The following is a 27,466-nucleotide window of genomic DNA, read 5'->3' as shown; positions in this document are numbered from 1 at the left end:
ATCACACATGATTCAAATCCATATGGTTTTTGAAAAAATAAAAAGGTCGGATACCTTTCTAACAGACCTCGTACATGCTTAAGCAGACAGAGTTACTCCTGTATACATGGTCACTGGTATCATTTGGAATATCCCCATCTGAACAGCGATGCATGGACAGTGTCCAGACTAAAGCCCGACCTATGGGATTTTTTGAGGCTGAATGGCGATAACGATATTTGGATGAAAAAAATGCCGATAATCAATAAATCGGCTGCTTTGCCGATAGCCAATAAATCAGCCAATAGTGAATCTGAATGTTTCAACCTCTTAGCAGTAAACAAAAGTTAATCATGCTACAAATAAGGTCTACACAACGTGGGCTTATTAAAAGCATGACCGATGCAATGAAGCACATTTGACACATTACTACATAAACTGAGTTAATCAAACTGAGTTTGTGGGGTGAATGTAATCGCAAAGTTATTACCAACAACATCCTTATAAACTAACTTGTATGCTTTTGTCAGCCGATCAGTGCGGTGTGACGGCGAACTATGGGGGCCGGTGATGAACACATTTAAGCAGGGGTGTAAGCAGCTCTCAGTTGAATGGCATCAGAGCTCCATCTACTGGAGAAACGGTGCAAGGACATTTTACATAGCTGACACAAACATTATTTCAGTAACTGTTCTATTTATGAGAAATTATCGGCGTTCTATCTGCAAAATTTCGGCCGATAGTGAGTACTTTGAAAAGGACTTATATCGGCCGATAATATCGCCCGGCCGATATATCGGTCGGGCTCTAGTCCAGACGCACGGAGAACATCATGACGCAAATATGCATCATTTCCGTCAATAAAAGACATTATATTCATGTCTTTCATGATACTAATGAAGTATTTGGTTTCCTCCTCGCTCCAAAAGTGTGGTGCTGTGCTGCCGCATCTGGATTTCTCCATACTTGTTTACCTCTGCTTCTGTGGTGTCCTGTGGGTTGCGCGCGCCGCATACAAGTAGTCGCCGTACTCAAAAGACCAAGATTCCTTGCGGATAGGACATGCGCAGAACACAAAATAATGTTGCTTTCTATGGGGATATTCTGATCCGCGTTTATATGACCTGATATTCGGGTTAGAAAAGGAGTAGCCAGGGGTCATATTCGGGTTTTTTAAAAACTGGGATATGAGCATATTCGGGTTTTTGCGGGTGTTTACATGGCTGTGCGCAACCAGGTATTGCTAATATTCTGAAAGGGTTATTGGCTGCATGTAATCAATCAATCAACTTTTTTCTTATATAGCGCCAAATCACAACAAACAGTTGCCCCAAGGCGCTCCATATTGTAAGGCAGGCCATACAATAATTATGAAAAACCCCAACGGTCAAAACGGACCCCCTATGAGCAAGCACTTGGCCACAGTGGGAAGGAAAACTCCCTTTAACAGGAAGAAACCTCCAGCAGAACCAGGCTCAGGGAGGGGCAGTCTTCCGCTGAGACTGGTTGGGGCTGAGGGAAAGAACCAGGAAAAAGACATGCCGTGAAGGGGGGCAGAGATCGATCACTAATGATTAAATGCAGAGTGATGCATACGGAGCAAAAAGAGAAAGAAACAGTGCATCATGGGAACCCCCCACAGTCTACGTCTAAAGCAGCATAACCAAGGGATGGGTCCAGGGTCACCCAATCCGAGCTCTAACTATAAGCCTTAGCGAAAGGAAAGTTTTTAAGCCTAATCTTAAAAGTAGAGAGGGTATCTGTCTCCCTGATCTGAATTGGGAGCTGGTTCCACAGGAGAGGAGCCGGAAAGCTGAAGGCTCTGCCTCCCATTCTACCCTTACAAACCCTAGGAACTACAAGTAAGCCCGCAGTCTGAGAGCGAAGCGCTCTAATGGGGTAATATGGTACTACGAGGTCCCTAAGATAAGATGGGACCTGATTATTCAAAACCTTATAAGTAAGAAGAAGAATTTTAAATTCTATTCTAGAATTAACAGGAAGCCAATGAAGAGAGGCCAACACGGGTGAGATATGCTCTCTCCTGCTAGTCCCCGTCAGTACTCTAGCTGCAGCATTCTGAACCAACTGAAGGCTTTTTAGGGAACTTTTAGGACAACCTGATAATAATGAATTACAATAGTCAGCCTAGAGGGAAATAAATGCATGAATTAGTTTTTCAGCATCACTCTGAGACAAGACCTTTCTGATTTAGAGATATTGCGTAAATGCAAAAAGGCAGTCCTCCATATTTGTTTAATATGCGCTTGTGAATGACATATCCTGATCAAAAATGACTCCAAGATTTCTCACAGTATACTAGAGATCAGGGAAATGCCATCCAGAGTAACGATCTGGTTAGACACCATGCTTTCTAGGATTTGTGGGGCCCAAGTACAATAACTTCAGTTTTATCTGAGTTTAAAAGCAGGAATTAGAGGTCATCCATGTCTTTAGTCTGTAAGACAATCCTGCAGTTTAGCTAATTGGTGTGTATCCTCTGCCTTCATGGATAGATAAAGCTGGGTATCATCTGCGTACAATGAAAATTTAAGCAATACCGTCTAATAATACTGCCTAAGGGAAGCATGTATAAAGTGAATAAAATTGGTCCTAGCACAGAACCTTGTGGAACTCCATAATTAACTTTAGTCTGTGAAGAAGATTCCCCATTTACATGAACAAACTGTAATCTATTAGACAAATATGATTCAAACCACCGCAGCGCAGTGCCTTTAATACCTATGACATGCTCTAATCTCTGTAATAAAATTTTATGGTCAACAGTATCAAAAGCAGCACTGAGGTCCAACAGAACAAGCACAGAGATAAGTCCACTGTCCGAAGCCATAAGAAGATCATTTGTAACCTTCACTAATGCTGTTTCTGTACTATGATGAATTCTAAAACCTGACTGAAACTCTTCAAATAGACCATTCCTCTGCAGGTGATCAGTTAGCTGTTTTACAACTACCCTCTCAAGAATCTTTGAGAGAAAAGGAAGGTTGGAGATTGGCCTATAATTAGCTAAGATAGCTGGGTCAAGTGATGGCTTTTTAAGTAATGGTTTAATTACTGCCACCTTAAAGGCCTGTGGTACATAACCAACTAACAAAGATAGATTGATCATATTTAAGATTGAAGCATTAAATAATGGTAGGACTTCCTTGAGCAGCCTGGCAGGAATGGGGTCTAAATGTAGTCACTGTCTCTGTTCACCAGCTGTAAATGGGTATCGGCCTTGGCAGGGGAAGTAACCTGTGCCCGACTTGTGCCTCGTCCAGGGGCAGCACCAAGGTGCCTCGGGACCTGTTCGCTGTTTCGCAGTTGTGAATCTCGTGCCATCACGCGGTCCGTGACTCATGCGAGAGGTCGGTTTTAGCAGAGTTCCAGTTCAGGGCACAATGTAAACACACCTCGTGAAGTATGGACAACAAGACAACAGCGGACCAGCAGACGTTTATCACAGTGCTACACCTCCTCTAGATAACTCTCTCAACTTGAGAGAACATGTCATCATCATAATCGCTCGTGAGCTCGCTGAATCTGCCCCATCCACATCCTTGCTTTGCCGTTGTTTACAAGCGCTGTGAGACGCCGGAACGCTGCTGGTGCCGCAGTGCATTTTGGGAAGCGCAGGGGGATTATGGGAAACATTAAAATACCGAATAAAGGAATTACTCTTGACACACCACAGTGAACAGAACATGTTTTTGATGTTGAGGAAAAAAATGCAAATTCCAAACAGAAAAAAAAAAAAAAAAAACCCTGGGCTTTGGAAGACTTCAAGCCAAGACCTTCTTGCTGTGATGGAAGTGTGCTAACCACTGCACCACCCTGACACACTGCTATTACCAAAGCTTTTGTTTTTCTTCAAAACAAACAGACTGCTACTTAATCATCAGCATTAATAAAAAGCCTTCATTTTTTACCCGCTGGGATAAAACAGGCATTAAATCTTCAAAGAAGGATGAAAGAAATGTCAACCTTTGTGTTGGTGTCTCCAGAGACTGGACAAATGCTTTTGGAGTGGTGGCTACAGGCTGTGGGTATGTCTACACCCTGCGGTTGGCACACTGACAGCTTGTTATACTACAGTGAAATATGCAGCCAAGAGATGTGGGAGGTGCAGATGTAGCCTCCTTCTCATATGATGCTAACACAGGTGTCTACATGCATCTCTGATAGGGGGAAAAAAAAAACACGTTTCCAAAAGTACAATTTAGTCTTCCCAGATGGTGTGTAGATATAAATCCGGATGAAACAAGCACATACAAAATATATTCTATAACATCTTTTTCCAGTTTGTGTTTCCTGTGTTAACTGAATGTTAAATGTCATGTCCAGACTGCAGGCTGTCTTATCTCAGTCTCCCATTTTCATGCATTATGGAGGAAGGCTAGTGTCTGCTCTCTGTGCTTAGACGTTCATCTGAAGACACCCACCGCAAACATACAAACCCACAAATGTATGTTCTTATTCCAAAACTATTCATGTGATCATTTATGAATAAACCCTCTGCGGAATAATTCGATTCAACAGAATCAGCAACGTCATGTTATAGATTCATCTAAATACACAAAGAAGGCCGAAAGCAACCTTAAATAAAGCTTCTGCTTAAATTATACCTTATTATTAGAAATAGACTAGCCAAGGAAAAAACTGATACCCTTTGAAGCAATGACACACTTGGGTATACACTGACCAAATCACTGGGTGTAGCTGGTGTAACTCTGATATCTGATCCTGACTGGCGATGGCACAGAGAGCTGTCGTGGTGTCATTGGTTTGTGTCCAATCAACTCATTTCATAGCTGTAAATTAAAGGGCTCATATTTTATTAAAAAAAAAAAAAACCTAGAGTACCCAACTCACACAGTGCAAACCTCTGGCAACACTAGTTTCCAATTCCACAAAATTTTACCTTGGAAGCATTTTTCAAGGTCAAAGTCTTGTTAGAAGTGGCTTTTAATAAGCTAAATTAGATGTGATCAAATCTCAGGAGTATGTATTGAGTTCAAGTTTTTTTGTTGTTGTCATGTTTTTGTTTTGTTTTTGTTTCAGCTTTTTTGGTTTGTGAATTCTTTTTCAGATAATTTTCACAGAACATTGGTTATCTCTGCTATGCACAATTTGTCACTGCTTTTTGGCACTTGGTTTCTGACTGATAACTGGAAGATAGACAGGCATAAAACTGGAACCTCCATTCAATTGTGGTGGTGTAGGTGAAACCATAACAGAAACATGAGAGTAACTGAGGCACTTTTGAGTGACATTTATAATGCAAAATGTACACCAAATGGGCTTTTCACTATTAAATTCAAATGACCACAAAATAAACAATCTGGAACAGATCCGGATCAAACTTTGTGAGGCGCTAGTGAGTGCCAGTCTGCACCTCACTTTCAAATATGAGAGGGATTGGGGCACGTTTGATTAAGATACAGTTGTATTTAAAAGTTTGGGCACCCCTGATGATTTCCATGATTTTCCTTTATAAATCATTGATAGTTTGGATCGGCAATTGCAGTTAAATATATCATATAGCAGACAAACACAATGATATTTGAGAAGTGAAATGAAGTTTATAGGATTTACAGAAAGTGTGCAATAATTCTTTAAACAAAATTAAGCAGGTGCATAAATTTGGGCACCCCAAAAGAAAAAATACAAAAATATTTAGGAGATCCTCCTTTTACAGAAATAACAGCCTCTAAACACTTCCTACAGCTTCCAATGAGAGTCTGGATTCTGGTTGAAGGGATTGTTCGACCATTCTTCTTTACAAAACATCTCCAGGTCAGTCAGGTTTGTTGGTCTCCGAGCATGGACAGCCCACTTAAAATCACACCACAGATTTTCAATAATATTCAGGTCTTGGGACTGAGATGGCCATTCCAGAATGTTGTACTTGTTCCTCTGCATGAATGCCTTAGTAGATTTTGAGCAGTGTTTAGGGTCACTGTCTTGTTGAAAGATCCAGCCCCGGCGCAACTTCAACTTTGTCACTGATTCATGAACATTGTTCTCAAGAATCTGCTGATATTGACTAGAATCCATGTGACCCTCAACTTTAACAAGATTCCCAGTACCTGCACTGGCCACACAGCCACACAGCATGATGGAACCACCTCCAAATTTTTACTGTAGGTAGCAAGTGTTTTTCTTGGAATGTTGTCTTCTTTTTCTGCCATGTATTCTGCCGCTTCTTATGTCCAAATAACTCTGTTTTAGTTTCATCAGTCCACAGCCCCTTATTCCAATGCCGCTTCTTATGTCCAAATAACTCTGTTTTAGTTTCATCAGTCCACAGCCCCTTATTCCAAAATGAAGCTGGCTTGTCCAAATGTGCTTTAGCATACCTCAAGCGACTGCGTGTACGCAGAAAAGGGTTCCGTTGCATCACTCTCCCATACAGCATCTCCTTGTGCAAGGTACACTGTGTAGTTGAACAATGCACAGAGACACTATCTGCAGCAAGATCATGTTGTAGGTCTTTGGAGCAGGTCTGTGGGTTGACTATGACTGTTCTCACCATGCTTGGGTTCAATTTATTTGACATTTTTCTTGGCCTGCCACTTCAGGCCTTAACTAGTAATGTGCCTACACTCTTCCATTTCCTCACTATGTTCCTCACAGTGGAAACTGACAGCTGAAATCTCTGAGATAGCTTGTTGTATCCTTCTCCTAAACCATGATGTTGAACAAACTTTGTTTTCAGGTCATTTGAGAGTTGTTTAGAGGCTCCCATGTTGTCACTCATTAGAAGAGATGCAAAGAGGAGAAACATTTGCAAATGGCCACCTTAAATACCCTTTCTCATGATTGGATTCACCTGTGTAAGGAGGTCAAGGGTCAGTGAGCTTACCAAACCAATTTTATGGTCCAATAATTAGTGCTAAATGTATTCAAATCAATAAAATGACAAGGGTGCCCAAATTTATGCACCTGCCTAATTTTGTTTAAATAATTATTGCAACTTTCTGTAAATACTAGAAACTTCATTTCACTTCTCAAATACCAGTGTGTTCATCTGCTATATGATATATTTAACTGAAATTTCTGATCCAGACAACCAATGATTTATAAAGGAAATCATGAAAATTATCAGGGGTGCCCAAACTTTTACATACAAAGGTATAATGTAAAATATACATTAAATGGGTTTTTCAATGTTAAATTTAACTGGCCACAGAATCTGTCATCTGGATCAGATCCAGATTAAACTTTGTCAGGCAATAAAGGATCCCACTCTACATAATCCTCTCAAATATGAAAGACAATTGATCTTTTATGACAGAGTTATGACTTTTTGAATATTCGTTCAATGTTAACGATAGGGATTTTTTCCAATTTTCCAAGATTTTTCATGACTTTGACCTTTGACCATGAACATTGAATCAGTTCTTGCCTATCAGGATTGAATCTTCAGTAAAAATTTCATAATGATATATGAAAAATTGTGGGGCTCCAGGCTCTTCACAAACAAACAAACAAACAGACAAACAAACAGGGGTGAAAATATAACCTCCTCCAACTTCGTTGGCAGAGGTAAAAATGCATATTCCATAACAAGTGTCAGTCCGTGTGGGAATTTTCCCCTGTCCACTGACAAAAAGCAGCAAACCAGACCCTCTAGACTCCCTGCTGGTGGTAGGCCCACAAGGAGGTGACACTGTGTTGTTTCTTTGGGCTGAGCTCGATCGATAACACATAAGTCCTTTAGGTGATGTTATCAAATGTTGTAAAAAAAAATAACAAATGCTTTACTAGCATATCTGCACTCTATGCTTAAAATTACAATCTGAAAGTAATATGCTGATGCCAAATAAAAGCAGTAAACTGATGAGGTACAGTGCCATGTTTGCAGAGACGGTGGGCTGAATATTAAAATGTAGCTTCGGGGTGACCTGATATTTCATCATGACTCATGCATCAGCGATCAAATGGTGTCTGTCTGCCATCATCTCCCAAAGAGAAGTAACATGGCTGTGAAAGCTACAATTAATGAACACCACAATGCCCCGACTGTTTGAAAAATTAGCACACGGTTGAAATGTTAATTCAGTGTTCCTAATGCAGTACCAGTCTGAAACAACAGGACGGCTACCTCATCACAGTGATTCATGCGAATGATGTCATCATGCAGCGGACGTTCGTGTTCCCACTCCGAAAAGGACGTCCACTGACATGATGTGGAGCATAACAGACTGTCACTTACTGCAGGTGAAATTATAGCACATTCAGTGCATATAGTACAACACACTACAAAAAACTGTTTCCTTTCACAAAATGTTCTCCAGCTAATTCTCCATAAAATACTGTTCATTATAGTGGAATATAAAATGCTTTTAGTTTTAATCTAAATAACTAATACATTATATACTTATACCATAGGTTTGTAAGAATTGTGTTTTTTACCCACTTATAACATAAGCCGCCATTGCAGCTGTATAATTTCTCATTAATGTAAATTCAAAGTGGAAGCCCTACTTTTTCAAGACCTACCTATTCAATCATATAAAGACCCAAGATGGACTGCTCTTTGATTTCAGTTAAAGGCTCTGTTTCTTCTGTTTTTGTAAATGGAGTGCATTTATGTAGCGCTTTCCATCTGCATCAGACACTCAAAGCGCTTTACAATAATACAGCACCCCGATGTCAGGGTGCTGCCATACAAGGTACTCACTACACACTGGGAGCAACTAGGGGATTAAGGACCTTCCCAAGGGCGCTTAGTGATTTTCCGGTCAGACTGGGATTTGAACCGAGGATCCTCTGGTCTCAAGCCACTGCCTCTGGTCTCAAGCTTAACCACTAGACCATCACCTGCCCTTGTTAAGAAATTCTTGTAAAATTTGTAAAAAAAACAAAAACAAAAAAACAACAAAAAAAAAAAACCTTGTAACTGTTAGACTGGCCAGCTGTTAGACCCAGCTCTCCACAATTTCTCTTATACTCACTTGACTGGTAAGCCACTGAAAGCTGAGATAGGCATGTCCCAACTTGTCCTCTGACACTCCAAAATGGAGGCGTTCTTTGTCTCGCTCCATCAGCGAAGCCGTCTTGACGCGCGAAGCCTCTGCGTGGCTTTCCATGACAAAATCTCTTGTTAAAAGTGAAATCTACCGGAAAATGGCTGATGTCCAGCTCTTGTGATAACCAGAGAAATTGCACACGATGGTCCCGGATCCATAAAGCCATCCGTTTAGAAATGAAATTGTCATTTCTGCCTGTCAATTGCGGCTCGAAGCGCGGCGCGCCATGCGCCATTATGGGCCGTCCTTAAAGCGGTAGTAACACTCCTTAATCTCTGTGAAGCCCAGAAAATTTTCACCGAAAGCCATGTGAATTTTCCGAATGGTTTCCAGCTGCCTGTCACTAACAGTTTCTGAAAAAATTCTGATGGAACAAAGCCCAAATCATTCCGCCATTTCCTCGCAATGAAAAAAAACGATGAGAGGGGTGGACCAGTGCTCACTCAAAGCCTGCCCACAGGCGAATGACGCAACCGACAGGCGTGAAAAAACTCACGCATGCGCACGAAGGTTCAAGCTTGGCTGACGTAAAAACATATGAATCAAATCCATATATTTTTTGCATAAAATAAAAAGGTCGGATACTTTTCTCACAGACCTCGTATAACGGATTTTGTATAATGGATTTTTCACTCACATCGGATAAAATGTCCTATCTGATTGCAATGTATTTCCATTAAAAACTCCTCACATGTGGGACCAGAGTCATTTCCCTGATGAAAAGCCAGACCGTTTATTTTTTTCAAACCGTGCTCAGACATGGATCCACAGCCTGCCACGCACCTGTTAAATCAGACATTGCAAAAGGCTGTGATTTGACACTTTTCTGCTTTCACTCCTTCATCTGCCATCATATTTTTATAGTTTTTGCAGTGCACACGCTGATTACATTTCGGGATCACATACATTTGTCAGAAAAGTCTGCCACTTTACAACATGGAGTTGGAAAAAGAGGGAATTGTACAACTTATCTTTGATTTGGAGGTGATGACTGTAGAAAGAAAAGCTTATTGAGGGTCAAATTAATCCATAATAAAGCATAATCCAGCATCGGAGAACTTTAAAACTGTCACGCACGTCATTGCATGACACGGAGTTACAGAAGCGTAAATCAGGCTTTAAATTAATAACATAAATAATCATAAATCGTTAATTTATGTCAATTTGATAGCTTAACTATTTTTAGATTTATTTTGATAGTACCTGTACCTGAATGTGTTGCTGTATGTGGTTAACTCATTTAAAAAAATGTTGAAAACATAAAACGTTCATTCAGTAGTTCAGGCCAGTTGGCCCAAAAATGGCGCCATGCTCTCAAATGACACTCTCTGAATAAAGGGACGCTATTTAATATGAAAGTGCAATGTTAACATTTTGTCACAGTAACAGGAAAAAAAAGGTATCACAGAAAAATAACACCACCTTTAAAAATCAAGGTCTTTTTTTTTATTTAGTTTTAACTAAATTTAAATTTAGCTTCATTTCACCAGTCATTTTAACAAATCTATATGCTATATGTTATCGCCAGTAATACTGACTGTGAGTGCCTTTTCAATGCGACGACAATAATGTTAAAGTGTGTATATTATCACTCACGTTTTCAGTGCATTTCCTACATAACAAAGACAAGGCATTGCTCAAAGATGGGCTACTTTTAAACTATTGTCAATAATTTTATGATTTGGCTTTGTGGGTAGCACTGTTGCCTGACAGCGAGAAGGTCCTGGGTTTGAATCTGATGTGTCCGTATGTACATATGAGTGAGCGTGTGAATGAGTTTGTTTATGTGTCACCAAAACAACACTGGCAGCGTGTGCAGGATGTGCCAACCCAAGTGACCCTGAACAGGAATCAAAAAGTAAATCACTGAATAATTTTATAATTTAACCAGTATAACACAAAATGTTTATATCAACAACAGACATGTTGGACATTTTTTGCTGTTAACAGCTTTTTACAAAAAGTCCTTGAACCAGTAATTAATGTCAGTAGAAGTATGTATCACATTCACTTTGTGGTTGTAAAATTAATAAGCCCAATAAACACAACTCTCCCAAGGCTGTTAGGTATTAAAAGCTCTGCAACCTCTTTTGATTGCATCACTTTTTCTTTCTTGTCCTGTTTGAGCCTTAAGGAGTCTGATTATTCAAACATGACTGAAACTGTAAAACAGTGCTGCTGCTGCTAACCCCTCAAGGCTTTGTATTATTGTACTTCACAATGCCAAAGTGGTGGACACTGTAGCCACTGAAGCTGCAAATGTTCAGCAGGAGGAAAGAACACTGATATTTCAAGTGAAAAAGTGGGAATGTTGGCCTGACAATGGCACGAGAAAGGGCAAGAGGTCAACAAGACTATCAGAAATCATAGCACACATCAAGTGTCAGTAGGTTTTAGCAGTGTGTTGTCTGCCAAAGTATCAGGTAGATGGATGGGCAATGCTGAACCAAACTACATGACATGAATACATTAAATACGCTCCAACATTATTGATCATATTGGTTTTTTCCACAGATATTCAAAGTTTGCCCCAATTCCAAATAGTCACTAAAGGCCCGAGTTACTAAAATCCCAGAGAATGAGTGCTAAATTTACATGGGCAATCCAACCTTTTATGTCTTAGGTTAGAGACAGTTTTGCGATTGACTTACGAAGACTAACTGGGCAAATGATATTGGAAACATGACATACAGTAGACATCAGTATGTAAATGAGGATTTTGCATGTGTTAATGGCTGTAATTAAATGAGCCCCTTGCAGGTATGGATCTTGTGCTTCGTTAGTCATGAACTCTGCCACGTAACTGACTGTGTTCACACGCTGGCAATAATAAAATATAATCCAATGCTAAAATACCTTTGGCTGTATGAGCCTTGTGTTCTTTATGATTTGCAGTTAAAATGTTTAATTATTATTAAGATCCTGTTGTCTTATATACAATTTGTACATGTTCAATGAAGCCCCTCTATTAATCAGCCAATCAAAAGGAATATTTACATTTAAACAGCATCTGCAGGAGGCTTTGCATGTGCGTGTACATGAGCTTTTGACGAAAGCGGAAGTTATGCAAATCAAGGAATATTTGTAGATCACCCTTTGTGCATTTGCTGGTATTAATGAGACAAATTTAACTCCATGGGAAGTTCAGCTTTGAGTTAGCGGAAGTTAGCGTGCATGCTAACGACGCAAAATGTGTTATCCGGTTACAAAAAGAGCGTTTTCCATTTTAGAAGTATTTATTTCTCACTATCTTTTACATAATATATGACAAAGAGGATATATTTACACACAAACAAAACAGACTTTTGCAGCTAGCTACCAGCCTGTAACGCCACCATGCTAACATCCGGGAAATAAGTTCAGAGGTGTTATTAAGCTCCAAAATGGCCTTTTCGCTTTTAGAAGTGTTCATTTCTCGCTAGCTTTTACATAAAAGCGGAGCGTCGCACAGCAACTTCACATAATTAATATTAATTTACATCTACAAAAAAAAAATGCTTAACGTGGCAGGGGGTTAACAGGGCTGTAAGGGGGTCAGCTGAAAAGCAAAAAAAAAAATGCTTATAAAGGTGGAGAGTATGGGGACAGAGCCCCTCCAGAAGCTGAAAGGCAAAATAAGGAAAATGCTTAAAAAGGCGGGGCGTCTGGGGGGCGGATCCCCCAGAAGCTAAAAGGTTTTAGTCATTCTCATGCTCCCAAGAACCATTTTACTGAAAAAAAGTCTGAAAGACCTAAAGGACATGGTTAGATGGCGAGGAGCTTTTCCAAGTATGTGAAAGGCAAATAAAGAAAAATGCTTAAAAAGGTGGGGGGGTCTGGGGCTGAAAGGTTTTTACCATGCTAATGCTCCCCTGAAGCATTTAAACAAAATAAATCAATCAATCAAGTTTATTTCTAGAGCCCTTTACAACACTCAAAGTGACCAAAGTGCTTTACAACAAAATTTAAAAACAAAACATGGTAAAAACAAATATCCAGCAGTAAAACCATTACAAAAACAATTAAATAAAATATGCATAAAAACATTTAATAACATAAAATAAAGCGCCATCATGCTACTTAGTGTTAAATGCCAGCCTGAACAAATACGTCTTGAGCCTGGACTTAAAAAGCTCCAAGTCAGAGATGATTCTCATTTCAGGGGGCAATTTATTCCAAAGTTTGGGCCCAGCAACAGACCTCAAAGACCTGTTTGAGACACGAGGACGCAAAAGCTCAGTCAAATAAGGAGGGGCCAGGCCATTAAGGGCTTTAAAGACAAACATCAAAATTTTAAAATCAACCCTAAAAGAGACTGGAAGCCAGTGCAAATTAAAAAGAACCGGGGTGATGTGCTGACGTCTTGATATGTTTGTTAAAAATTGGGCTGCAGCATTTTGTACCAGCTGGAGACGACTCAGAGATGTCTGAGGAACTCCAACATAATTTAATTTAATTTTATTAATTTATATAGCGCCAAATCACGACAAAGTCGCACCAAGGCGCTTCACATAATTCACAACAACACAAATTAATCTAAACATAAAGGGCATTACAATAGTCAAGTCTAGAGCTGATAAAAGCGTGGATAGTTTTTTCAAGGTCAGTGTGGTTTAAAAATGGTTTAACCTTAGATAAAAGACGCAACTGATAGAAACTTGTTCTTACCACGCTGTCAATTTGTTTGTCAAATCTAAAAGAATTGTCAAATACCACCCCAAGATTTCTTACTATAGGTTTCAAAGACGCAGACAACAAACCAGAACCTAGAAGAGCAGGGTCACCAAACAAAATGTAATCAGTTTTGTCCTCGTTCAAATGGAGAAAATTTTGCTGTAACCACAGCTTTATATCAGCCATGCAGTCTGACAAACGTCTGATAGCGTCATTTGTATTTGTCTGAGTTATTTTCATTAGTTACTTCATCCAAACCATCAACATGTTTATTAGACCCCATTCCTACCAGGCTGCTCAAGGAAGCCCTACCATTATTTAATGCTTTGATCTTAAATATGATCAATCTATCTTTGTTAGTTGGCTATGTACCACAGGCTTTTAAGGTGGCAGTAATTAAACCATTACTTAAAAAGCCATCACTTGACCCAGCTATCTTAGCTAATTATAGGCCAATCTCCAACCTTCCTTTTCTCTCAAAAATTCTTGAAAGGGTAGTTGTAAAACAGCTAACTGATCATCTGCAGAGGAATGGTCTATTTGAAGAGTTTCAGTCAGGTTTTAGAATTCATCATAGTACAGAAACAGCATTAGTGAAGGTTACAAATGATCTTCTTATGGCCTCGGACAGTGGACTCATCTCTGTGCTTGTTCTGTTAGACCTCAGTGCTGCTTTTGATACTGTTGACCATAAAATTTTATTACAGAGATTAGAGCATGCCATAGGTATTAAAGGCACTGCGCTGCGGTGGTTTGAATCATATTTGTCTAATAGATTACAATTTCTTAATGTAAATGGGGAATCTTCTTCACAGACTAAAGTTAATTATGGAGTTCCACAAGGTTCTGTGCTAGGACCAATTTTATTCACTTTATACATGCTTCCCTTAGGCAGTATTATTAGACGGTATTGCTTAAATTTTCATTGTTACGCAGATGATACCCAGCTTTATCTATCCATGAAGCCAGAGGACACACACCAATTAGCTAAACTGCAGGATTGTCTTACAGACATAAAGACATGGATGACCTCTAATTTCCTGCTTTTAAACTCAGATAAAACTGAAGTTATTGTACTTGGCCCCACAAATCTTAGAAACATGGTGTCTAACCAGATCCTTACTGTGGATGGCATTACCCTGACCTCTAGTAATACTGTGAGAAATCTTGGAGTCATTTTTGATCAGGATATGTCATTCAAAGCGCATATTAAACAAATATGTAGGACTGCTTTTTTGCATTTACGCAATATCTCTAAAATCAGAAAGGTCTTGTCTCAGAGTGATGCTGAAAAACTAATTCATGCATTTATTTCCTCTAGGCTGGACTATTGTAATTCATTATTATCAGGTTGTCCTAAAAGTTCCCTAAAAAGCCTTCAGTTAATTCAAAATGCTGCAGCTAGAGTACTGACGGGGACTAGAAGGAGAGAGCATATCTCACCCATATTGGCCTCTCTTCATTGGCTTCCTGTTAATTCTAGAATAGAATTTAAAATTCTTCTTCTTACTTATAAGGTTTTGAATAATCAGGTCCCATCTTATCTTAGGGACCTCGTAGTACCATATCACCCCAATAGAGCGCTTCGCTCTCAGACTGCAGGCTTACTTGTAGTTCCTAGGGTTTGTAAGAGTAGAATGGGAGGCAGAGCCTTCAGCTTTCAGGCTCCTCTCCTGTGGAACCAGCTCCCAATTCAGATCAGGGAGACAGACACCCTCTCTACTTTTAAGATTAGGCTTAAAACTTTCCTTTTTGCTAAAGCTTATAGTTAGGGCTGGATCAGGTGACCCTGAACCATCCCTTAGTTATGCTGCTATAGACGTAGACTGCTGGGGGGTTCCCATGATGCACTGTTTCTTTCTCTTTTTGCTCTGTATGCACCACTCTGCATTTAATCATTAGTGATCGATCTCTGCTCCCCTCCACAGCATGTCTTTTTCCTGGTTCTCTCCCTCAGCCCCAACCAGTCCCAGCAGAAGACTGCCCCTCCCTGAGCCTGGTTCTGCTGGAGGTTTCTTCCTGTTAAAAGGGAGTTTTTCCTTCCCACTGTAGCCAAGTGCTTGCTCACAGGGGGTCGTTTTGACCGTTGGGGTTTTACATAATTATTGTATGGCCTTGCCTTACAATATAAAGCGCCTTGGGGCAACTGTTTGTTGTGATTTGGCGCTATATAAAAAAACTGATTGATTGATTGATTGATTGATTGAAGACACTGGCAGATAAATCTGCAGGTCATCTGCATAGCAATGAAAAGACATGTTATGTCTCTCCATAATGGAGCCCAGTGGTAACATATAAAGACAAAACAAAATGGGGCCCAAAATGGAACCCTGGGGTACTCCACAAGACAAGGTTGCAACAGAGGAGGACAAGTCACCTATCATGACAGAAAATGTTCTGTTCATTAGATAGGAACTAAACCACTTTAATGCTGTGCCACAAATGCCAACATGGTGCTTTAAACGAGACAAGAGAATCCTGTGATCAACAATATCAATTGCTGCTGTCAAATCAATAAGCACTAAAAGAACTGGACATTTAGCATCAAGCGACAGAGTCACATCATTGTGGACTTTGAGGAGTGCAGATTCTGTGCTGTGCCTTGTTCTGAACCCTGACTGAAATTTTTCAAGAATAAAATTACTATCTAAGAACACTTGCAACTGTTTAAAAACAGCTTTTTCAATAATTTTTTGAAATAAAAGACAAATTTGACACAGGTCTAAAATTAGATAGAACAGAAGTGTCAAGGTGTGGTTTTTTAAGCAATGGTCTCACCACAGCATGTTTGAAAGCATCAGGAAAACATCCTGAACTTAAAGACATATTAATTAAAATCAAAAGGGAAGGGCCAACAGTGGTGAACACTTCTTTCAGTAATTTAGCAGGAAGAAAATCTAAAGGGCAGTTAGTGACCCTCATGCATTTAACAATGTCAGTGAGGGATCTCAAAGTGATGGGATCAAAATGATCAAACACTGCAGAGTGCACAGTAGTAACAGACTCCTCCAGATTGATACTGCAGCTTCTCAGTGCTCTCACTGACATCACCTTATCCACAAGAAAGTGTAAGAAGTCCTCACAGGTAGAAACACTGGCATTTTCAAAATGAGGGGTGCAGGGGTTCACAACCGAATTAATTGTGTTGAACAACACACGAGGGCTATGTCCATTTGTGGAAATAATGTCAGACAGATACTGGGATTTAGCTTCCTTCACTGCCCTCTGATACTGAGCAAGATTGTCCTTAAGAATCTCCAATGACACATGTAGTCTGTCCTTCTTCCAGCGACGTTCTGCCTGTCTGCAGCGCTGCCTGATTCCACGAGTAGTGTCATTTAGCCAGGGGTCAGCCCTTGGTTTAGAAGACCTGCACCTAAAAGGAGCAATTTTGTCAAGGATCCCAGTACAGGTGGTATGGAAAAACAATAAAAGGCTATCTAGGCCTTGAGGGAGAGACTCTTCATAATAAGTAGAAATCTCCATATTCACAAAAGCAGTTGCAAATTCCCCAGCAGTTGAAGAAGTAATAATCCTGGGGCGAGAAGGTGGGGCGGGAGGCTTACTGACAGGTGGAGGAGCAAGAACGTGAAAAAGAATTGAGAAATAATCTGAAATGGGAGTGTCTGATATTTCTGTAAGAGACACTATGAGCCCATGAGTGATAATCAAGTCCAAAGTGTGTCCAGCATTGTGGGTTGGTTTATCCACAATCTGAGTTAAATCAAAAGATGTCAGAAGACATTTAAAGTCAGTGGCCACCTGATCGGACTGGTAACAAACGTGGATATTAAAAACTCCACAGATTAGAATGTGATCATATTTGGGGGCCAACTCAGCTAAGAACTCAGAGAACTCCTGAATAAAGTCCTTATTATATTTAGGTGGACGATAGACCACAGCACATAATATTGGACAAGAAAAATCCATCAGGAACAGCTGTACTTCAAAAGAGGAATAATTATTTGCATGTAAAGACTTGCATGCAAATTTATCCTTGAAGACGGTGGCAACTCCGCCTCCCCGACCAGATGCACGAGGTGAACAGAGGAAAGAGCAGTGAGGGGGGAGGAGCTCCGTGAAGGCGCTGTAGTCACCTGGTTTAATCCACGTTTCCGTCAACATGAGGATATCCAGCCCACGTGAGGAAAAGAAGTCGTTCAGAATAAAAGTTTTGTGAGAGACCTCGCATTTATAAGAGCGAAGTGCACCGGTGTGTGGTCCACATTTCCTGAGCCACGTGTGATAGGACAGAGATAAAGAAAATAAAGTCTGAAGAACCTAAATGACATGGTGAGATGCTGACGAGCTTCACTCTTTCATGTCTGCAACATATGTATATTATATGGGAGACACAAAGCAGAGCGGTTTTAAAGAGACCAGCCACTGACATCACGGTGCAGCTCTACTCTGATTGGCTGTCATCCCCCGCTATCAAAAAACAAAGCAGAAGGGATTCAAACAGAATGTGACTTTTTAACCTCTTAAAATACGTCTTAGAATATGTCAAGGTTAGCCATCTTTGAACTTGTCCAAGGTCTGTGTCCCAAGAATGTTCCCTGTGAATCTGAAGACTGTGGTAGTAAGGGCCCCTTCAAATATAACACGAAAGACGCAGAAACCAGAAGATAATTCATGAACCAAACATAAACATTCAATATTTGTGTAATATGCACTTATTAGATGCTGTCATTGTTATTAGATGCTGTCATTGTTATGCACTGTTCACAATTCAGCATGCTGCTGGATTTGCAAGTTCATTGGTGTTTGTGCATGTGTTTACACCTGCAAACCTTTCGTAAATCAGGCACTAAGTCTTTTTGGGAGTATTTCCACTGGCTGACCTCATACTATAGCATATGCTATCTATGCCGTTTGACAGTCCTGATATCATGAACTGCAGAGTTTCATTACAAAGCACTGCAGTGAGTTTCTGCAGAGAACAGAGACAAGGTGCTGAGAGAATTGAGAAAAAAAGCAAATTACATTATCTTCACCCGAGATATCTATACCACTAAAAAAATCTCCATATTAATATGGAAGGAGGTGTAATCAATAGTTACTTCATCTTAAGTGACACTTAAAAATGGTGATTAAAATGTTTAATTAGTCCATCTCTACCGATTATAAGAGCAGCTGCACAAAAGGTGATGCTGGTTTCATTTCACCAGTCCTGCACTGTGATAGGTTTTCACCAGTAGATTTATTCCCTCTCTGCTAAGTGTATGAATATAAGATTACTTGTCTATCCATAAATAGATCTCCACCTCTCAGTCGTTAACACGGATCTCAGGAAACGCTGAGGAGCCTTTGATTTTCCTCTATGAAAAGGTTCCAGCTGAATTGTTCACCACCTCAAAATGGATAGAGGAGCATCTCTGCCTCGTTTAACTGTCATACGAGAGAAGACACGCAGGAGAAAAATTACACAGGGTTTTTATGCCATTTGTTCAGCTGATTTGCTTTAATGTGTTGAAGAAGTTGGTTTAAGTCTGAAACTTGTGTTAGTCAGAACATACGTATGTGTTCTGGGCTGACAAATGATACAGGATATCCTCTCCAGCAAATCGCAACAAGGTTTCACATGTCACCAACAATTCCTGTTTACAAGCTTTAAATACAGACAGACATGTGCCTCTTCCTTCAAATCTGCGATAACACTATCGCTCAGTGTCAAACTTTAGTTTCCGCTGCTTGTTTTTTTTTTTTTTTTTAATGAGGAGCAAAAAAAAAAAAGAAGAAGAAAAAAAAAAACAGAAATCCTGAAGAAACCCACAAAATTAAAAATAAATGCATAAGCTGAGGAGTTTGTCTCTCTCTCTCTCTCTCTCTAAAAACAAAACAAAACACAGAACTAAATGAGACATTATATACACTGGACAAAAAATATAAATGCAACACTTTTGTTTTTGCCCCCATTTTTCATGAGCGGAACTCAAGGATCTAAAACATTTTCTATGTACATAAGCACTTCTCCTTTGCTGAGATAATCCATCCCACCTCACAGGTGTGGCATATCAAGATGCTGATTAGACAGCATGATTATTGCACGTGTGCCTTAGGCTGGCCACAATAAAAGGCCAAAAACCCAACAAGGCCATACACCTTTAACTGGACCATCATCAAGCTACTGATACTAAATGTGCTAAGGCCACTAGTGTATAAAAGTAAAGAACATGAAAATCTCATATAATGGAAACAATGGAGCAGAGATTTCTTAGATGATCTGCTAGAACAATTAACTGCACATCAAGCTTTATTATTTTTACATTTTGCCATTATTTAACCAGGTTAGTCCTTTTGAGATCTCTTTTACAAGGGAGACCTGGACAGTTAAAAAGTTTACAATTCACCTACCCTACATATCTTTGGATGTGGAACCCACACAAACACGGGGAGAACATGCAAACTCCACACAGAAAGGTAACAGAAGGAATCAATCCCATGACCTTCTTGCTGTGAGGCAACAGCGCTATCCACTAAGCCACCATGCCGCCCGCACTGCCATATTATTACAGATATTTGTGAAATAAAATGCTCAGAAATGACTGGCAGTCATCCACTGTAGCTAGTTGCCACAGCTACAGGTGTCTGTCTGCGATGGGAGCTGACTCGGCTCAGTGGCACACATTGCCTGTCACTCAAAGTGACCACACCCTTAATTATGCAGCCTTTTATGGCTGAAAACATATTTAATGAGTTATTTAAAAAAATCACCCCATATAGTTGTCACGGAGGAGGAAACTAGCTATGGAGACCAAAACCATTTTTGTTTTTGTGGGAGGCTGTAAACATGTTTATTTCTCTTCTCAAGTTGGATATTTTAACATGTGCTTCTATGGTAATGTGCACACTTTAGAACCCAGCCTCAAACAGCCATTCAAGGAGCTGCAAATTTTTCCCTATTGGGTGTATTGAAAATGGATGGATGGAGTTTGGGAGATTCATATTAAAGGAATGACTTATTTCAGTGCCTGTTGTTTTAAATAGAAACAAACTTCTGCTTGCCACGCCCTCTCTTAAAAAAGCGTTTCCCCATCTGTCTCCCATATTTCGTGTGAGCGGGTCAAAGACAGGAAACAGACTTTAGTGGTACAGCTTAGCTAAAATTTCCATAAAAATTGTTCATTTTGTGATAAAAGCATGGAATTTGGCACACATATTCTAAATTAACTAATGTTTATTTTCAAATATGGAGGCATCCTGGAGCTGACCTCTAATGAGCTACAGAAGTCAATAAACAATTACACAGGGGTCAAAATTTAAAAATGCTCCAATCATGTTGAAAACTTTTTCTGATCATAAGGATCCCAAAAAGGCATAGTTTGGAGTATCTATGACTGAATGTTCTCGAGTTATAGGGTAAAAACAGCAAAAAGGCCAGTTTCAGTTTTTACTGGGGTCAAAAGTTAAAGCTGCTCCAATTTTGGTATGAAATGATGCAAATTATTGGTTGAGTTAATAGCATTTTGAAAAGGAATAGTTTGCACCATCTGTCATGCTTAGTTATCATGTTACGGGGTACGTCATATGTCATAGAATCCAATGGACGACCTTGTTTGACCTTTACTTTGGAGACCAAGCATTCAACACAGTCAAAAGTATTCCATTTATTAATCCTTTTATTTCAACCAATAATTTCCATCACTTTGGCTTCATTTTTCTTTTGTTCGTCTCGGTTTTCCTTTTGTTCTTTTATGCACTCTGCACTTGCAGGCTTTTCGGTGAGTGCCGGCTCATTCGTTCACTTTTTCTCAGCGGTTTGTGGCTTTGTCACTTTTTACTTCGCTCAGCTAATGCAATGTGACCAGGCCCTTAAGCTTGGTCAGCCTCGGCGGAGGAAGGTGTCGCAGACCTAATGGTCCGCCCCTAAAAATTGGTCCGCCTTTTGCATCTGCGTCATTTCGGACCACAGCAGCACGTCTGAGACGGCGTCTCTTCACCCAAAGCAATCAAATGGATTAATGGGGTTATTAACCATCAGATGATGAGGGTAAAACCTCTTAAATCATTCTAAAGTCAGTTTTAAGCAGAAACTAGCGCGTTTTAGCAGAAACTCTGCAAAATTCCATGACGCTTTGAAATGACCGAAGCGCAGTGAACGCCATCAGCTAGCAGCTCGTTTAGCCACAGCGCTCTGATTGCTTCATCTGTCTTTTATGATGAAATAATGCTGAATTTATTTGGAAATGATTGTTGTACAAAAGACGATGACTGGACTTCAGTTTGAATCTGTGAACTGCAGCTAATGACGCATGCGCAGATGCAAAAGGCAACCAATTTTTAAGGGGGACCGTTCGGTCAGCAACAAAGGTGCTCAGGGAGTGCCATTCTTGTTTAAACTGCTTTGAATTCATATGACACACATTATAACCCAAATGAAGCAGCATAAATGCCGTTTAAAAAAAAACATTTGCAACTCCAAACAAGACTGGTGGAAATTAATTTTTCAAACACTGCTTAAAATAATCTGAATTTTAATCAGAAATGTGATGTATGTGAGAGAGCAGGCACAAAGTGATTTTAAAAGTGTTTCCATATATACATGATTCGAAATTATTTTAAAAAAAATAATAAATAATAACTGTTGCATCCCTGAAACGTAGAATAAAGACGACAGTGAACACTGATATCAGACTGTAATGAAAAAAAAAGCTTTTGCTTCTTCTCGCAGGCACAGACAGAGAACAATGAGAGGGTGGAAACCACCTGATCACCGGGAGTCTAATAAAGAACAGACTTATTTTAGCGGCGGTGAACGGGACAAATCACACACACACACACGCTGTCATTTTCACTGACGCGCTCCCATCACGCGCCGGTCTACTTTTGTCTCCTCTCAGCTCGCCGAGGCGGCGTCAGTCTGCTCCATCCGCTCGCATCCGCGCTCGTCTTCTTACCTTTGCGCTCCTGACGCTCGTATCCCTCTTTGGGTGTCGATAAGGTAGCCGTTCGCCTACATATTGGCCGGTTATCGGCTTTATGCCGTGCCGTTCGCCCCGCGTCGAGCCGCGCTCACCACGCCTTTAGCCGCCGACTATTATGTGAACAAACCCCGCATCTCCTCCCGCCCTCCCTGCGTCTCCCATCCATCCAGCAGCTGCCGGCGTCTTCACACTTCAAGTGTCCGCGATAATGACGTGTGGGGCAGCGGCACACAATGAGCTTTAATTTCACCGCTGGTCTTAAGGGTTTCTACCGAAATTTTCAGTTGAATATTGTATTTGAGAGTGGGGGAAAAAAAAACATCTGTTTTACTCCTGTATAGTTCTAATATGCAGAAATAATGCAGAATTGGAATACAGGAGTCAGCAAATAAATCACCACACTTGCATGCATTGTTAAAAATAAAGAGGCCATTTTCAGATCTCGAAATGCAGTTTTTTTGTCTGTCACCACCGATGTCTTGAAACGATAACACAATTTGTAGGACAAAAATGCACGACAAATATTGACATGATGTAGAGGTGGGCGATACCGGGAATTTTGGTATTGATCCGATACCAAGTAAATACAGGCCCAGTATCGCCGATATCGATACTGATACCGATATTTTCATATTTAAGCTTCATAGATCCAAAGGATCCAAAAGACCTAGGATAGAATTTCGCCTAACATTGTACGTGACAACAAAATACTTTATTATCACAATCAACATTTTTGTTTAAAAAAATATCACTCAACACAACTTAAAATCTCCTGAGGTAGAGGGCTGATTCGAAGAGAGCGCTGAGTGGGCGGGCCAGGCTGAGCCTACCTGCATGGCTGTTGGGTGGCGCCGCTGAGCCACATGATGGCGCAACAACAAAAGACTAGAGGGGGGAGGGTGCGCTGCTCCTTGTGTGACGCAGCGCTGCTCTTACAGACAGAGAGTAGACTTTGATGAATCTGCGTGCACAGCAGTCAGTCCGTGCGGGAGAGAAAAAAAGCTTGAGTATCGATCTTTATACACGAGGATCGTTCAATATCAATACCAGCATTGGTATCAATATTATCAATATTAGGATCAATCCGCCCACCTCTAGTCCTCACACTTCAAGTGTCCGCGATAATGACGTGTGGGGCAGCGGCACACAATGAGCTTTAATTTCACCGCTGGTCTTAAGGGTTTCTACCGATATTTTCAGTTGAATATTGTATTTGAGAGTGGGGAAAAAAAACATCTGTTTTACTCCTGTATAGTTCTAATATGCAGAAATAATGCAGAATTGGAATACAGGAGTCAGCAAATAAATCACCACACTTGCATGCATTGTTAAAAATAAAGAGGCCATTTTCAGATCTTGAAATGCAGGTTTTTTTTGTCTGTCACCACCGATGTCTTGAAATGATAACACAATTTATAGGACAAAAATGCACCACAAATATTGACATGATGTAGAGGTGGGCGATACCGGGAATTTTGGTATTGATCCGATACCAAGTAAATACAGGCCCAGTATCGCCGATATCGATACTGATACCGATTTTTTCATATTTAAGCTTCATAGATCTCAAAATGCATTTTTTTTTTTTTTTTGTCTGTTATCACCGATGTCTTGAAATGATAACACAATTTGTAGGACAAAAACACACCACACCACAAATATTGACATGATGTATTCTTTGTGAAGTACAGTGTCAAAGAAGTTGCTTGTTTCAATGTTTATGTGCTTTAACTGGAAAGGATGCACTGTGAAAATACTGTATCAAGCCGCAACCCCGGTGCTGAAAAATGAAGCCAACACGGAAGTGTCACTTGCAGTTCCTTGAATGGCCACTTGAGGCTGGCTCCACAAGCGAGTCAATCCCAACCTGATCTAACGCCAACTTCGTGATAGCATCGCACAGAGTGATTTAATTAGTTTGTGATGGTATCCAAAATTTTGGGGTGTCATGGGGTGGGGGAGCATTAGGGTTTGGGTTAGGGTTAAAAATAGTGACTGAAACTTGACCATGTCACCGAAAATGTGACACATTTCATGTCTGTATTACAAAAAAAACAAAACAAACAAGAGTCTGGCTGTCAATCCCCGTACAGCTCCATGTTAAAATGTCTAGCATTACAACACAACGTGTACAGCCTGATACACCCTATGAGAAGTGTATGAGGGGAGATTTTTTCTTGTATAAACTATACATTTTAGCTATTTTAACTCATGGATAATGAAAGAATTAAAAATGAATATGATAATTTTAAAAAAAATGGTCATTTTGAGTAACCGCTAGTATGTGTGGGGTCAAGGGCCCTGTTAGAAGTGGTTGCTAGTTGCTGTGGACTCGACTGTGTTTGTCCTTTCTGAGCATTTTATGACAAATAGTTGAGATAATATGGCTTTTTCTTCATTCATTGTAGAGCTGCATCAGGAAGGGCATCCAGCTTAAAGCTTGTGCCACATCAGCATGCAGATCTACGTTGGATCTGCTGTGAAAACAAAGGAGCAACCAAAGAGACTTACAGTTGACATGATATGGCTTACTGTTTGGTTTGTACTTTCAGACCATCTAAGAAGTTGACGCAACAGTAATTTGAGTGACATTTTTGTATTATTTAATTTGTATGTTAGCACTAATTAGCATGTACTGATAGCTTGGCGATGTTAGCTCAACTCATGGTGCCATGGCTACTGAAGCAATAACCCATTCACAGTTTTTAATACCCGCACCCAAGTAACTCACTGTGCAAAAACATTCATTAGTGAAACACCAAAACCAATGTTAGCGTGCTAGCAAGACAACAGCTTCTCTCTCTCTCTCTCCCTCCCTCTCTCAGCAATGAAAAATTAATCAAATTGCTGCTACCCAGCTTCACCTCAGGGAGCTTCGGTGGTGGCTGTCAGCTGTGCACTCTGACAGGTTGACACTAATCCATTAAGGTACCAAAAATGTTTTCACTTGCATCTGCTTTCTCAATACCGCAGCACTATGCCCCTGGCACACCCAAAAAGTACAGATACCACTCTGATCGGTTGATATCATGTTTAGACTACAATACGCCCCTGTCTAGTGAGCGCAATAATTCCAACTTCTTTGCACCCCGTGCCAAAATTTTTGAAGGTATTTCCCACCATTTGGACATGCTCCAAATGCACTTGTGCCCTCTGCACAAGGGGTGGTGATGGTCTAATGGTTAAGTGTTGGGCTTGAGACCAGAGGATCCTCGATTCAAATCCTAGCCTGACTGGAAAATCACTAAGGGCCCTTGGGCAAGGTCCTTAATCCCCGAGTTGTTCCCGGTGTATAGTGGGCACCTTGCATGGCAGCAGCCTGGCATCGGGGTGAATGTGAGGCATTGATGTGTAAAGCACTTTGAGCATCTGATGCAGATGGAAAAGCGCTATATACGCAGTCCAATCATGCACAACTTCGTTTTGCATCTGCTGTCAAAATAGGGCCCTTTGTGTCCCGAGCTTGAATTGTGAGCCAGAAAGACATTATATGAGGATAATTTAAGAAAAGTAATGTTGTGTTTCTCAGGAGAATTACTCCCTGAGTAACATTACAGACAGCAATGAATATTTTAGGAGAGCTGGTACCCTGAGCAGGAATGAATATTGCATGTGAACTCCACACCAGTAATCTGGTTCAGCAGTCTGACTTTTGATCTGTAGTGAGCAATGATCAGTTTTAGAAAACTGACTGACGAGGGATTTAGTTTCACAGGTGGTGCTGACATGGCTTCATTCAAGCATGGTTTGAAAGGAAAACATAGATGCTGATAGGTAGGATATACACAGAAGAGAAAAAGAAAACATCTGCAGCAAAGTTCACAGTGTGCACACAGCATGAATGTAGATTAAAGTACAGTTACACAGAGAATGAGCACTTAAGGAGAGAATAAGCACTTTTCCCACTTACCTTAAAATGTACCTGCAAGTGACAGGCTGCAGTACCTTCTGGAATTTTCCCATGAGGTCCATCCCAAAGGTTGAAACAGCTGCAACTTGGTCAGTGAACTAAATTTTCATACATAGCAGTAGATGCCACCGGTATTAATCCACCGGTCACTGTAACATTCAGCGTTATGTCTCTACTTTCTGCTGATTGCACGCACCCGTGTTGTGCACGCAAATCTGTTTCCTCATCAGAATTCCACTCACTTCTGCATTAATCCCCTGAATAGCAATAACAGCATATCTAGGCCTTGGTTGGTTTTATGATATGCCTGCAAAACACGCTTTAATAAACTGGAGCATTAACCAACCCACCACCTTGGATTGCATTTATATTTCATTCCACTTAAATAGCCGTATGCATTCAGATAACACCCCAAATAGATTTGCTGTCATCTGCGCCACAAGCTTTCCACCTGCCTTCAAGTGGATAATGACCGCTGAAATCAGGACTAGGGTGTACTTGCAGTCTATAGTATGCGGGTCCTCCCCACCTTGCCTGTGCTCTTGAATTACTGACATCAGGCGTGAGTAAGTATTTCATTAAGATTCCCCCTCAAACCATCTGTCCGGTGAGTCTCCTCCTTACAGGAAAATGCTCCCATAAAAAGAAGACATCCGCATTAGAAATTAAATTCTTTATATAGACGGTGAAAGCTGCTATGTTAACATATTTTAACACAATAAGAACACTGCAGGAATAAATATGTTACATAACATTTTATTTAGTTTCTATTTCAACTGAAATACACGCAATTTAGGTTCTTTTCATTTGCATTTTATTCCACTTTGAATGTTTGGTTATTGTTCTAAAAAGGTTTCCTTTATGCACTTTATAGTCCATGAGCCAAGCAGGTTTTCGGTTAGGGATGTCCCGATACCGAGTCTCGATCCGATACTTTAAAAAACTGAATGAACAATGAA

The 27,466-nt window shown here is 40.3% G+C and overlaps 1 protein-coding gene across 1 annotated transcript in view; it reads right to left on the bottom strand.

Annotated features, from left to right (window-relative positions):
• The window catches only part of frmd4bb (FERM domain containing 4Bb), a 119,753-nt gene extending 96,998 nt beyond the window's left edge, over positions 1-22,755 (bottom strand). The window contains exon 1 of the mRNA XM_034172909.1: positions 22,571-22,755. The gene's annotated coding sequence lies outside the window, so the exon portion shown is untranslated. The remainder of the gene's footprint in view (positions 1-22,570) is intronic.
• Positions 22,756-27,466: the final 4,711 nt, after the last annotated feature.

Source organism: Thalassophryne amazonica, chromosome 6 (genome assembly GCF_902500255.1).
Source record: "Thalassophryne amazonica chromosome 6, fThaAma1.1, whole genome shotgun sequence".
Taxonomy (NCBI): Eukaryota; Metazoa; Chordata; class Actinopteri; order Batrachoidiformes; family Batrachoididae; genus Thalassophryne; species Thalassophryne amazonica.
The sequence above is the reverse complement of the archived record's forward strand: the minus strand, read 5'-3'. Positions and strand labels throughout refer to the sequence as shown.